General features: G+C 34.6%; 1 protein-coding gene across 1 annotated transcript in view; it reads right to left on the reverse strand.

Moving 5' to 3' along the window:
- igsf21a (immunoglobin superfamily, member 21a) overlaps positions 1 to 14,712 on the reverse strand; it is a 747,424-nt gene that overhangs the window by 104,502 nt on the left and 628,210 nt on the right. The window lies entirely within an intron of this gene.

Consider the following 14,712-nt stretch of genomic DNA (forward strand, 5'->3'; position numbering starts at 1 on the left):
AGGCCATTTTCATTCAGTTGAAAAAACCTAGACAACTTGCAAAAAACATTTTTTTGTAACCCAGTGTTATCAATAGTCTGCCTCGACTTATCATTTATACATATGCATTACAGATCTGATCTACAAAGGCTCAAAACGTTTAGTAACAGGCAGAATATTGTTAAAATTGCACAGAATTTACTTCAGACATTTCAGGTTATTCACATTTTATTGTTACAGGATAGCTTCTTAACGTAAACATTTTCATAATTTAATGTTTTTGCACTAAATCTCAGACAAAAAAATTGGTGTTGTCAATATTTATAGGTTATTATGATATTATTTTTGAGTTCGATGCCCTAACTTGCATTTTGCGAATTCATCCCATGGGCCAGATTGGAACCTTTGGCGGGCCGCTTTTGGCCCCCGGGCCGCATGTTTGACACCTGTGCATTAAGGAATTTCCATTACGTCATGCTTTTGGAAAAACAGAAAGGCCTAATTTGATGTGGGGGAAACTCCACTTAACGGTCATATTATAAGCTGTTAAGTGCCGGCTCAATAAATCAGGCCAATTTCATTCAGTTGAAAAAACCTAGACAACTTGCAAAAAACATTTTTTTGTAACCCAGTGTTATCAATAGTCTGCCTCGACTTATCATTTATACATATGCATTAAAGATCCGATCTACAAAGGCTCAAAACGTTTAGTAACAGGCAGAATATTGTTAAAATTGCACAGAATTTACTTCAGACATTTCAGGTTATTCACATTTTATTGTTACAGGATAGCTTCTTAACGTAAACATTTTCATAATTTAATGTTTTTGCACTAAATCTCAGACAAAAAAATTGGTGTTGTCAATATTTATAGGTTATTATGATATTATTTTTGAGTTCGATGCCCTAACTTGCATTTTGCGAATTCATCCCATGGGCCAGATTGGAACCTTTGGCGGGCCGCTTTTGGCCCCCGGGCCGCATGTTTGACACCTGTGCATTAAGGAATTTCCATTACGTCATGCTTTTGGAAAAACAGAAAGGCCTAATTTGATGCGGGGGAAACTCCACCGAACAGTCATATTATAAGCTGTTAAGTGCCGGCTCAATAAATCAGGCCAATTTCATTCGAAGTTGTGTGCCACTATTGAGATCAGGCTTGCAATGATATGACATTGAAAATAGAGCTGACAACAGCTCATTTTGCAACAAGCCCCCGGGCAGCAGCACCGTCAAAGACTAAATGAGTTTCATCAAAAAGCAAAGGGAGCCGTTTGAAGTTGCAGTCACATAACTGGGACAGTGCATCAACATTCAAGCAAATACTTACAAACCTAATAATGAGTTTTGTTATACAGCATGACTGTGGACAACAGCATAAAGGGAACAAATGGTCACAGTTTAAATGTGATATTTGTGCTCATTCTTATAAATGAATGGGGACCATGTCAACTGTAACACCGTGTAGTCGATATAATACGCGTGAATAATGACACGACGATGCTGTGTTTTTATTTTTGTTAAACTACTCTTGCAGTTCTTCACTGTAAAAAATGATGCAGGCAGAGTTTTCATCATTTGACATCACTGACATTTTTCTATTTGAGTTTACAGCACAAATAAGCTTCTATAACCAGCAACCATTAAGAATCTTCTACAGTGTTTAAACCCTATTATGCAGAATAGACTAAATTAAAATCAATCAAAGACCAACAATCCATTTAATTCATCATTACAACATTTATTCTTTCCTCTACTGACTAAGGAAAGCAGCAGGTCATAAGATCTAAAAAAAAAAAAAAAAAAGATAAAAGAGAATTTGCAGGATTTCAGAGCCTAGTGAGACTGCAGCTCTAAATCTATTCATGAAACCTGTCAGAATCTGTGAGTATGTTTACTGGATTTTGATTTAGTTCAACAGTGTAAAGCAACTTTGACAGACCATGATCAACTCCCCACAGAGGCAATGCAATTTTCCAAGTTGAATTTGTTTTTTCCGTGCTTTCTCGGATCATGCTGACTAGACTTCATGTCTTGCATCACCAGTGCACAACACTGTGTCTGTTCGTTTTCCAGGCTGTAAGGCTGATAAGTGACCCTAAAATGTCTGTGTATCCAAACCATACTAAGTAATGTACTCCTGCGGGGCTTTTCTGGCTCATACAATGACTCATAGACTTAATTTTGGCTTCAATAATTTCAATGGTATGAGCAGCGGCATCATTACAGGCTGTTCCCGCAGTTCTGGTACTCACACACAGGTGTTTTCACTTCATATCCGCTCAGTAAACCTCTTCTCAGGACTGTGTGGGTTTATGAAAACTCTACTTGACTAACATTTGACTCTGATGTTTGTTTTTCTGCCACAATGAAACAATTTATAAATGCAGGATGATATGTTTTGCTTCATTTTTTTTTTTAACTTTAATTAATTCTTTTGTTCTACTGAGATTCTATACATGGAAATGTGTGGTTTTAGAAATTTCCAGCTGTTACATCCACAGAGAACAGAGAAAACATACGTGAGTCTATATTTCAAATTAATACCAATCCTGTAACACAGGGGTGCCAAACTAATTTTGGTTCAGGGGTCATTTTTAGCCCAATTTGATCTCAAGCGGTCCAGACCAGTAAAGTAATGACTTAATAACCTATAAATAATGACAAATCCAAGCTTTATTTTGGATTTTAGTACAAAGAAAGCCCAATTAAAATATGAAAATATTTACATTTTACAAAAAAGATGTGAATAACCCGAAAAAACGGAAATTTAATTTGAAAAATTAGTGCAATTTTAACAAAATTGTACCTCGACTTATTATTTATGCATTACATTACACGCAATGTTACGTAAACATTTGGTAACAGGCAAAATATTGTTAAAATTTGGAGTTTGGAACTAAAATTTGAACAATTTCTACAATATTCCATCTCTTATTATTAACACAACTCCAAATCACAGTGGATCCATGAATGCACTAAACATTTAGTAACAGGCAGAATATTGTTAAAATTGCACATTTCGGGTTGTTCATCTCTGTTTTTATTTATGTATTTATTTGCATTTTATTGTGAAAGAATAGTTTTGTAAATGTAAATATTTTCACAGTGTAATCTTATTTTTTTCACTTAAATTTTTTCTACAAAATTTTTCACAAAGAAAATTTGTCGCTGTCATTATTTATGGTTTATTGTGTTGTTATTTTTACTGTAGATCACATTGGTCTGTTTGTGGAACCTGAACCAAAATGATTTGGACAACCTGGACTGTTCAGGTTTATTTTTGCTCTTTCATCCTGCGGGCCACAATGGAACCTTTGGCGGGCCAGATTTGGCCCCCAGGCCAAGGAATCGGATCAATAAGCAAAATTGATAATGGAATCGGAATTGTTAAATTCTTATCCATTCCCATCCCGAGATAATAGTATAATAACCTAGAAATAATGAAATCATTGGAAAAAGTTGGTATCGGATAGGTATCGGCAAAAGCAATCCTAAAAAAATCGGATCAGAGGCAAAAAAAAATCCAGATCAGGACATCACTAGAATGCACCACACCGGAACTTTTTATTTTATAACATGAATGACAGACGGGGGCGGAACCTATGGGGAGCAGCAACTGCCGGCCATAAGTGATGTACCAGTGTTGACTTCGGGTGATCGAGTGTGAGTAAACAAGCAGCAGTCTGTGAGTGAGATTGAGTGGAGAGCACATGTTCGGGCTTATTATTAGTGCAGCTCTAAGCTTTGTACTCCACTAGTGTCCTAGGGGCCAGCTTTGGCCGATAGTGTGTCACAAGGTTATAATAGTTTTGGATTTTTCATTATAGTATAGTTTTATTTAGTTTTGACTATTTTTTCCTCTAATTCAGTTAGTTTTAATCCGTTTTTAGAGCAGGTTTGCTAGTTTTTATTAGTTTTCATTTTTTTCTAAATGCTTAGTTTTAGTTTATAATAATAATAATAATAATAATAATAATAATAATAATAATAATAATAATAATAATAATAATAATAATAATAATAAACTTTATTTGTATAGCACCTTTCATACAGAAATTGTAGCCCAAAGTGCTTCACATTGATTGAAGAAAAAATACAATATTAAAATACATTAAGATTTGATTAGAAATACAATAAAATAAAAATAAATATAAAAACAGCGCACATTAAAATATTTGATTATGCATAGAATTTTGGAAGTGCAAGAAATAAGATGAAATTTGAGAGAAATACAATAAAATAAAAATAAAAGCAGCACACATTAGGCATAGAATTTTTGAAGTGCAAGAAATAAGATGAAATTTGAAATACAATAAAATAAAAAATAAAAACAGAAATACAATAAAATAAAATAAAAATTAAAAAACGCACATTCCTGGTTCCTGAATTGTGACCCCATTTTTATCTCCTTTCAAAGGCTAATGAGAATAAAAATGTTTTTAATTTGGTTTTAAATATATTCAGTGAACTGGCTTCTCTAATGTCTGTTGGAATTGTATTCCATAACTTTGGTGCATAGTTAGTAAAGGCTGCGTCCCCCATTTTCTTTGTAATATTTCTGGGAGTAACCCTGCGTTTGATGACCTCAGTGTTCTAGTTTGTACATAATTGATCAGTGAGTTTGCAATGTAAAGTTTAGTTTAGTTTAGTTTAAGTTTATTTCATATCTTTTATCTTCTTCTCCGTCATATTCAAATAAATCCCAGACAGGACTCTGCTGCTCTCTCCCAACTGTAGTCTCCATGTTTCCAGGTAGAGTGGGGACCAGAAGACGACTCTAAACGATAAGTGACAAGACGTAACGGATCGTGAAGTGTCGTATGGTGTCGCTAGCTAAAATTGCTAGAGCGAAATAAATCAATTTCGATTCGACATTGACAAAGATGAAAACAAAGGGAATTTTTGTCCATAATTTTTATACGTTTTAGTTAGTTTTGTAAGCACACAATACAGTTTCAGTTAGTTATTGTTTTTTCACTTAATTATAGTTTTTATTTATTTCAGTTAACGAAAATGTTTTTTCAATTCTAGTTTTTGTCATTTCGTTACTTTTCGTTAACGATAATAACCTTGGTGTGTCATCTTAGACTGGGGTCAGTGACCAGTTCATAGCAACCCAGGTTATCGGACAAACCAACGGCTCTGTGTTACACCTGGTGCCGGAAAAGCCCATGAAGGGAGCAACATGACACTGACCATGTCCAACAGATGGAGAAGTGACTTAGTATTCACCACTAGCATTATACATGATCTCTTAAAATAGCTGGCAATGAAAATTCACTACCTCTACCCTTTAAGGATACTATTTTCTTTAACTGGCAATATAACATAACAAGATCTATTTCTACCCCTTCCCTCATTACAGGCAATTGTCCATTTCTCATATTTGCAGTGACTGTTCCTCCATATAATCTGCTTTTTGATAATGATACGTGTTTGAAAACTGATGTATTCAATGAAAGGACCGATGTTTGTATAGTATGATTGCTCTTTTAGATTGCATCACTATATAGACATCTCTCTTTTCTGTCTTTTTTATATCGAGCTGATAGAATATAAATGATTCAAAAGTATCCTCCTAAAAAGCTTCTCCACACTTTCAGTCTAGATCAAAACCTGCCAACGCACTTTATAAAATAATTTGTCTCCGATATACATATTTAATGTTTAATATTAGAGCAAAAACTGCCAAAGTTTTGTTTTAAATCCTCGATCAGTGAAGTGGATTACTCGCATGCTGAGTCGCTGGCGAAGCTAATTACTAGTAATGCAACTTGGCCTGGAACACAGAGACATTCTGGGCATAGCGTCCAGTGGAATCCACACCCAGTGGAGTTTGCTTGAAAGCGTCAGAGAAATGATACATCGGAGCGTCGCTTTAATGGCTAAGACTCCTCGTGAAATCTCCACAGGGGACTACCCCACTCTTAACACCATCAACCAGGAAGTACCTGAGAGATGGAAATCATATTCACCTTGCATTCACCTCTCACTGGGCTCATAATTGCAGGAGATAGGTGTTCTCGGGGTCTGGAGTCAATTACCATATACCCATGGACAATGATTAATGACCCACTGGGAACAAACAGTGAGCTACCAATCTCAAACTGTGTCCAGCTTATATGTCATTGAATACAGGAGCATATGCTTTATATATTTGTAAGACCTTGTCCTGCACTTCAGAAAGTTAAGGCGGTAATGTGTGCATGTGTGCACCTTAAGTTTGTGCGTGCAAGACTTTTTTTGCATGTGCATGCATATTGTACAGTGATAATTCAGTGTGCAATCATTATCACCATGTCAGTGCTATTAAATGAATTGCCCCGAGTGTGACCATCAATAACATTAATGTGGCTGTTTCCTAAAGCTGATCTACCTTTTAATGATAACATTGCATGGCTAAATTAGTGCAGGTAATCAATCACAGAACAGTAGTAAAATTACTGGGAGTTATGTTAGATAACAAATTGTCTTGGACTAAACAGATTGATAATACAACAGCCAAGATGGGAAATGCTGTTTCTGTGGTAAAAAGGTGTGCAGCTTTTATGTCACCTAGTTGAACTAAACTGGTGATTCAACCCTTAGTACTGTCAGTCTTGGATTACTGTCCAGTACTACAGTCAAATACAACACTAGAAAATATTAAAAAGTTGCAAATTGCACAAAACAGAGCCGCTCGCACTGCACTGCAGTGTGGCTACAGAATAGGGTGTTCCATTTTTGGGATTTCTTTTCCGATCAAGCTCCTAATTTGACCAGTTAATCTCTTATACAGGGTAACCCAAAAAAACGGGAATTTTTGAAGTGCGTATTGGCAGACATGAGTAAGTGGCAGCACTGCGAGACAGTGACCTTGAGCAAGTAAACACACCCCCATTTTAGTAACCATCGGCGGCTGTGCGAGAATTGTTCGGTAACCGTGTGATCTCAAGATTCGGTAACGCTCCCTGGCCCCCCTAGATCGCCAGATTTGTCCGTTTGTGATTTTTTCTTGTGGGGCTATCTCAAGAGTAAAGTGTTCACGACTCGACCGAGAACTCTGGATGAGTTAAAACAGAGAATTCAGGATGAAATTCACAGTATCCCAGCTGAGATGTTGCAGCGGTCAATGAGGAATCTCAACAGCAGATTTCAAGAATGCATTCGTACAGGAGGACGCCATCTACAGGAAGTAATTTTTAAAAAATGAAAATTCCATCATTACCTCCGCCAAGGAGGTTATGTTTTTGCCAGGGTTTGTTTGTTTGTTTGTTTGTCTGTCTGTCTGTCCGTTAGTGTGCAACATAACTCAAAAAGTTATGGACAGATTTTGATGAAATTTTCAGGGTTTGTTGGAAATGGGATAAGGAAGAAATGATTAAATTTTGGTGGTGATCGGGGGTGGGGGGGGCCCACGGGGGGGCCCCATTTCCAACAAACCCTGAAAATTTCATCAAAATCTGTCCATAACTTTTTGAGTTATGTTGCACACTAACGGACAGACAAACAGACAGACAGACAAACAAACAAACAAACCCTGGCAAAAACATAACCTCCTTGGCGTGGGGAGGCCCACGGGGGGGGGCCACTGATCAGCCTTGGCGGAGGTCTGCGCTCTCCGAGTGCTTCTAGTTGTTTCTTAAATGGCATGTTTTAAGGTTTCAATTACTATGAATAAAATATTTTCTTCCATCACTCTTGGTTTCATTGGATTGTTAAAAAGTTCCCGTTTTTCTGTGTCACCCTGTATATTAGTAACTCCCTAAAAAAATGTCGGCCCAATCCATAAAGTTTTAGACCCCCCCCCCCCCCCCCCCCACCGCCATCTTTAGGGTGCCCATCAGCCGAGTGCAGAAAACCAATTTTTCAGTGGAAAATCATGCATTTGTCGGTTAGTTATGCCAGTTAGTTATTGGGGGATGCTACTGTTGTTTATGAAGGTCTCAAATCATGTACAGGTCAAAGTCACATGATTTTAGACAAGGTCGCAGTGATCTGTACCTTTGAAGGACTGAAGCTGAGTGGCTGGAATAGTATTCAGTGAAGGGCCAATAACTTCCTCCCATTCATCTACAGGGCCACCTTTTCTCTTCAAAGGACCCCCAGGGCGCTTCACCTTCTTCTCATCACTAGTCTTGGGTGTTTTGCCTTTAGGATGACTTGGCATATTTACACTGAAAATGTGTTACCCTTCTCTGGAAAAAGAAATGTGGTACCTGCTGAACTGAAGAAAAGGGAGGGTACCAGATGGGGAATCTAGGATCAAATGTTCTCCAGTGAAAGTCCTGAGTGCAGATCTTTGAAATAACACTAGGCAATAAAGAAATCAGCAAAAACATGTGATTTTACCCATTTTCAGTGTCAAATGACCTTGACCTTGTCTAAAATCATGTGACCTTTGACCTGTACATGATTTGAGACCTTCATAAACAACAGTAGCATCCCCCAAAACCTCTAATATGACATTTGCATGAGCAAATATGGCAGAACTAACAAATGCATGATTTTCTATTAAAAAATGGGTTTTCTGCACTCGGCTGACGGGCACCATAAAGATGGCGGTAGGGGGGGGTCTAAAACTTTACAGATTGGGCCGAATTTTGGGGGTGTGGTTTCTAATATATAAAATATTAACTGGTCAAATTAAGAGCTTGATAGTAAAAGAAGTCCCAAAAATGGGACACCCTACTACAGAACAAATGCTACAGAGATGCATAACCATTTGAACTGGCTCTCTGTTAAAAAAAGATTACTGACTGGTTTTCTTTAGAAATATTATTAGAACAAAAAAAAAATCCATCTTGTACAAAATGTTTTTTTTTTTTTAGTTCAGATAGACACAGCTATGCATCCAGGCAGACAACCAGAGGTAATTTTACCCGACCCAAGTCAAGGATAAATGGAATGAAAAGAATGGTAATACACAGAGCTGTGCAAGGATGGAACAAACTACTGTAACACATCACACAAGAAAAGTGTAAAATGAAATTGAAGAAATCAGTTAAGAAACATCTATTGACCATAAATGATTGATACCTGGGTTAACTGAATGTATGTACTGTATATACTATACCACTGCAGACCTAAAGGAGCTGTCATGTCTGTATTTTTGTCTGTTGTTTATTACCTCCGCCAAGGAGGTTGTGTTTTTGCCAGGGTTTGTTTGTCTGTCTGTTTGTTTGTCTGTCCGTTAGTGTGCAACATAACTCAAAAAGTTATGGACAGATTTTGGTGAAATTTTCAGGGTTTGTTGGAAATGGGATAAGGAAGAAATGATTAACTTTTGGGGGTGATCCGGAAGAAATCCTGGATTCTGGATCACTTTGAAATTTTCATTAACATTGTGATAAATGGGGCCAAAATTTTCGTTTCCCAATATCTTGCTTAATTATTGACCAAAACTCATGAAATTTAACTCAGGAATTGACAATGGGGTCCTCTATCACATTTCAAAGGCTGATCCGGATCTGATCCAGAAGGCGGATTTTATTTTAAAAAATAAATGTAGGATTTGTATCACCAATTATGTGGGGAATTTTTGCGCTTGGCGGAGGTCTGCACTCTCCGAGTGCTTTTCTAGTTATTTATTTAATTTATTTATTGTATGTTATGTAGTATCTGAAAATTGTTTTGTATGATTATATTGTAAGTTATTTGCATTGACAAGTTGTAAAGATTATTGTAAGGACCCCAGGAAGAATAACTACAGCTATGGTACAGCTAGGGATGTAACAATATGACAATTTCATATCACGGTTATTGTGACCAAAATTATCACGGTTATCATTATTATCATGGTATTATTGAAATTGTGTTCAAAATGTTCAAAAAGTACTTATACACACACTGAAATAATTTAACCAAGTTGGATTAAAAAATAAATAAATAAATAATAATAATAATAATAATAATAATAATAATAATAATAATAATAATAATAATAATAATAATGAAATAAAATAATAGGCACAATGTACCTTCTCTTGGCAGAAATATTCAAATATTAACCCTTAGTGGTCTGAGTCTATTTTGTCCGTTTTTCAGTCCTTTTGATTTTGCCTTTATATACTATATAGACAAATGTTTACTATATCATCTGCCTATTATTTTTTTCACTTTAACCTACTATATCTACACAAAAGGACAAAAAACACACAAAAAATATGAAATCCGATTTGAAAATGTACATAATTTATGCATAAATCACACACAGATGCTTAACGAACCTTTAAAAGTAAATACTGGTTCCAAATATTACGTATATACAATTAAAATTGTAATAAATTCAAACTATACTCAAATATTTGACATAAAGCAGATCTTTACATAGGCGTTTTTTCCCCTAAAAGTGCAGTAATCAAACACGGTTATCATGATCATTAGAATTTAAACGGTAATACTAACCGTCTGCAATTTTACCGCGGTTTATCGTTATACCGGTAATCGTTACATCCCTAGGTACAGCTAATGTGGATCCTAAATAAATAAATAAGAAAATCTGTAATGAAAGTAAAAGTAGTGCTCTGTGACAGCTGTGCAGGAATATACATCTGCGTATTTACAGACAGGTGACAAATTAAAGGAAAAGAAAAAGAGAACAAAACAAAGGAAAGTAGCTTAGTAAGGTGTTGGGCCACAATAAAGCAGCAGAACAGATTTGCTGTACCTTGGCACTTATTAAATTTGTCTGTGAAATCTACTGGAGGGATGCACCAAATTCTTCTAAAAGACATTCCCACATTTTTATTTTTCCATGTGTTTTGACGGTAGGCACATCGGTCATTTCTTTCATTTTCATGGGTATTTAACTTGAGCTCTGGTGACAGCACGGGCCATAGCGTATGATTGACAGGAATATCATAGTCATCAATTGAATCAGTGAAAGCGTTTGCCCTGTGGACAGAGACATCATCATCTTCCTAACAGGTTTGTACTTTCATTCATCACCGCATGGAATGTGTGGAACAGAAAATTCTGCACTGCCAGAAGTGAACATCACTATAACGGACTGTTTGAAGAGCCAATAGAAGTTACGAAAAAAGAGGTAGGTGACTTTTAGCGGTTGTATTGGCAAGAACCTGGCGATATGATAAAAACCACAATACGAGGATCACCATACGATATATCATGATACTGTTAAAAAGGCAAATTTTTGTTTGTTTCTTTTTTAAAAATGATTATTTCCTGAAAGAACTGAATTACACCAGAAATATGCACAAATACTAAACACTTATTTTTTTTTTTAAATCACAACAGGATCTAATGCTATGTCACAAAATGTTCCTTTGTTCAAACTTAAATTATGTTTTACAGATATTACAGTTTAAGATCCTGTTCAAATGTTCATATTCTATTAGTTCAGAAGTAACACCATAATGTTATTTTTGTGCGATCCCAACAAAGGAACTAACATCTGCCTCCCAGACAGTAAAAAGTGTTTTTAGGATGTTTCAAATAAACATTACTTAATAAAACAGTGTTAAACTAGAAGCACTCGGAGAGTGCAGACCTCCGCCAAGGCTGATCAGTGGCCCCCCCTGTGGGCCCCCCCACCCCCGATCACCACCAAAATTTAATCATTTCTTCCTTATCCCATTTCCAACAAACCCTGAAAATTTCATCCAAATCTGTCCATAACTTTTTGAGTTATGTTGCACACTAACGGACAGACAAACAAACAAACAAACCCTGGCAAAAACATAACCTCCTTGGCGGAGGTAATAATAATAATAATAAATGTTAAATGTTAGTTAGTGTTAAATAAATAAAAGTGATTTTTTTTTTTTTTTCCTGGAAGAACTGAATTATACCAGAAATATGCACAAATACTAAACACTTTTTTTTTTTTTTTTAATCAGAACAGGATCTAAGGCTATATCACTAAATTTTCTTGTGTTCAACTTTAAATTATGTTTTACAGATATTACAGTTTAAGATCCTGTTCAAATGTTCATATTCTATTAGTTCAGAAGTAACACCATAATGTTATTTTTGTGCGATCCTAACAAAGGAACTAACATCTGCCTCTCAGACAGTAGAAAGTGTTTTTAGGATGTTTCAAATAAACATTATTTAATAAAACAGTGTTAAATAATAATAAATGTTAAATGTTAGTTAATGTTAAATAAATAAAAAGGATTTTTTTTTTTCCTGGAAGAACTGAATCACACCAGAAATATGCACAAACACTAAACACTTTTTTTTTTTTTTTTTTTTAATCAGAACAGGATCTAAGGCTATATCACAAAATTTTCTTGTGTTCAACTTTAAATGATGCTTTACAGACATTACAGTTTAAGATCCTGTTCAAATGTTCATATTCTATTAGTTCAGAACGAACATCATAATGTTTTTTTTTTGCGATCCCAACAAAGGAACTAACATCTGCCTGTCAGACAGTAAAAAGTGTTTTTAGGATGCTTCAAATAAACATTATTTAATAAAACAGTGTTAAATAATAATAAATGTTAAATGTTAATAAGTGTTATATAAATAAAAATGATTTTTTTTCCTGGAAGAACTGAATTACACCAGAAATATGCACAAACACTAAACACTTTTTTTTTTTTTTTTTTTTTTATCAGAACAGGATCTAAGGCTATATCATAAAATTTTCTTGTGTTCAACTTTAAATGATGCTTTACAGACATTACAGTTTAAGATCCTGTTCAAACGTTCATATTCTATTAGTTCAGAACGAACATCATAACATTATTTTTATGCAATCCCAACAAAGGAACTAACATCTGCCTCTCAGACAGTAGAAAGGGTTTTTAGGATGTTTCAAATCAGGGCTGTCAAACTCATTTTAGTTCAGTTCCATATTTAGCCCACTTTGATCTCAAGCGGGCCAGACCAGTAAAAAAATGACTTAATAACCTATAAATAATGACAAATCCAAGTTTTTCGTTTTTTTTTTTTTTTATAGTACAAGAAAAACCCAATTAAATTATGAAAATATTTACTTTTTACAAAAAAGATGTGAATAACCTGAAAAAACAGAAATTTCATTTGAAAAATTAGTGCAAGTTTAACAATATTATGCCTCAACTTATTATTTATACATGTACATTTACACACAGTGTTACATAAACATTTGGTAACAGGCAAAATATTGTTAAAATTTTGGAGTTTGGAACTAAAATTTGAACAATTTCTACAATATTCCATCTCTTATTATTAACACAACTACAGATCACAGTGGATTCATAAATGCACAAAACATTTAGTAACAGGCAGAATATTGTTCAAATTGCACATTTCAGGTTGTTCATCTTTGTTTATATTTATGTATTTATTTGCATTTTATTGTGAAAGAATAGTTTTGTAAATGTAAATATTTTCACAGTGTAATGTTATTTTTTTTTACTTAAATTTTTTCCACATAATTTTTCACAAAGAAAATTTGTCGTTATCATTATTTATGGATTATTGTGTTGTTATTTTTACTGTAGATCACATTGGTCTGTTTGTGGAACCTGAACCAAAATGATTTGGACAACCTGGACTGTTCAGGTTTATTTTTGCACTTTCATCCCGCAGGCCAGAATGGAACCTTTGGCGGGCCAGATTTGGCCCCCGGGCCGCATGTTTGACCCCCGTGCTTCAAATAACCATTATTTAATAAAACAGTGTTAAATAATAATAAATAAACTATAAACAATAAAGAAAAAAAAAAAAGAACCTCTGCCATATCTGCATTTGAATAAATACCTAAAAATATCAATACAGTACTTTTTCATATCGATACAGTACTGTGAAATGGAATATCGCGATATATTGCAGAACAGATATTTTCCAACACCCCTAGTTAACAATATGTAATAATAACAATAACAATGTTTTTTTTTTGTGTGTGTGTGTGAACAGCATAATCCCCTTTAGCCCTATCGGCCCGCCCGTGAGCCGAAAAATTATATTAACCCTTTCATGCGCAAATTATGAGAACCTTAGTCAATATTTTTTTCTTGAGTATTTTTGTTCCACTTTACACATGAAAAAAACAATGCAATTGTTTTTTTTTGTTTTTTTTTAATGAACGTATTTTTCATGGAGTTACAAAAAATGTCCACTCAGCTGGACACCATGTATTTAAGTTTTGAAGCAAAGAAACATTTATTTAAAACTCATCATCAGAAAGTGATATACTGTGTGAAAACTATGAAATAAAAACATTTTTAATACCGCTAATTGCTAAATTGCTACTGTTTTCTCACATTTATCATACTCTAATATTAGTTATTACTCATTTCATAGATATATTATTCTCCTGAGACCCAGGAAATGGACAGTTTTAGCTGTTTTACACAAAAAAAAAAAAAAAAAAAAAAAAAATTGTCTTGATTGGAAACTGCATCATGCAACAGTTTTTTCAGATACATTTTTGAAACTATTCTTATTTATTGATTGACTTTTTTAATGGAATGTCCTTTGCAATGCACAGCATTTGTAAAGTAAAACAGTCAAACTTTTGTCCCCTACAGAGGACAAAATGCATTGCTGGGTCTCAGGAGGATATGCAAAAAAAAATTTAAAAAAATTTTTTGTTTATTACAGTCACACTCAAACATGTTAGTGCAGGTCAGGTTTATGCAGAACAGCAAAGTTACTCTAATTGTATGTTTTGCAGTGTTTTGGATGATGCATAAGAGTCCTGATATGGAACTAAAACAACAAAACCCATGAATAAATAATAGAAAAGCTGTAGAATAACTGTCCACTGTAGTGACCAGTATGCATGAAAGGGTT

This window comes from Sphaeramia orbicularis, chromosome 5 (assembly GCF_902148855.1).
Source record: "Sphaeramia orbicularis chromosome 5, fSphaOr1.1, whole genome shotgun sequence".
Lineage (NCBI taxonomy): Eukaryota > Metazoa > Chordata > Actinopteri > Kurtiformes > Apogonidae > Sphaeramia > Sphaeramia orbicularis.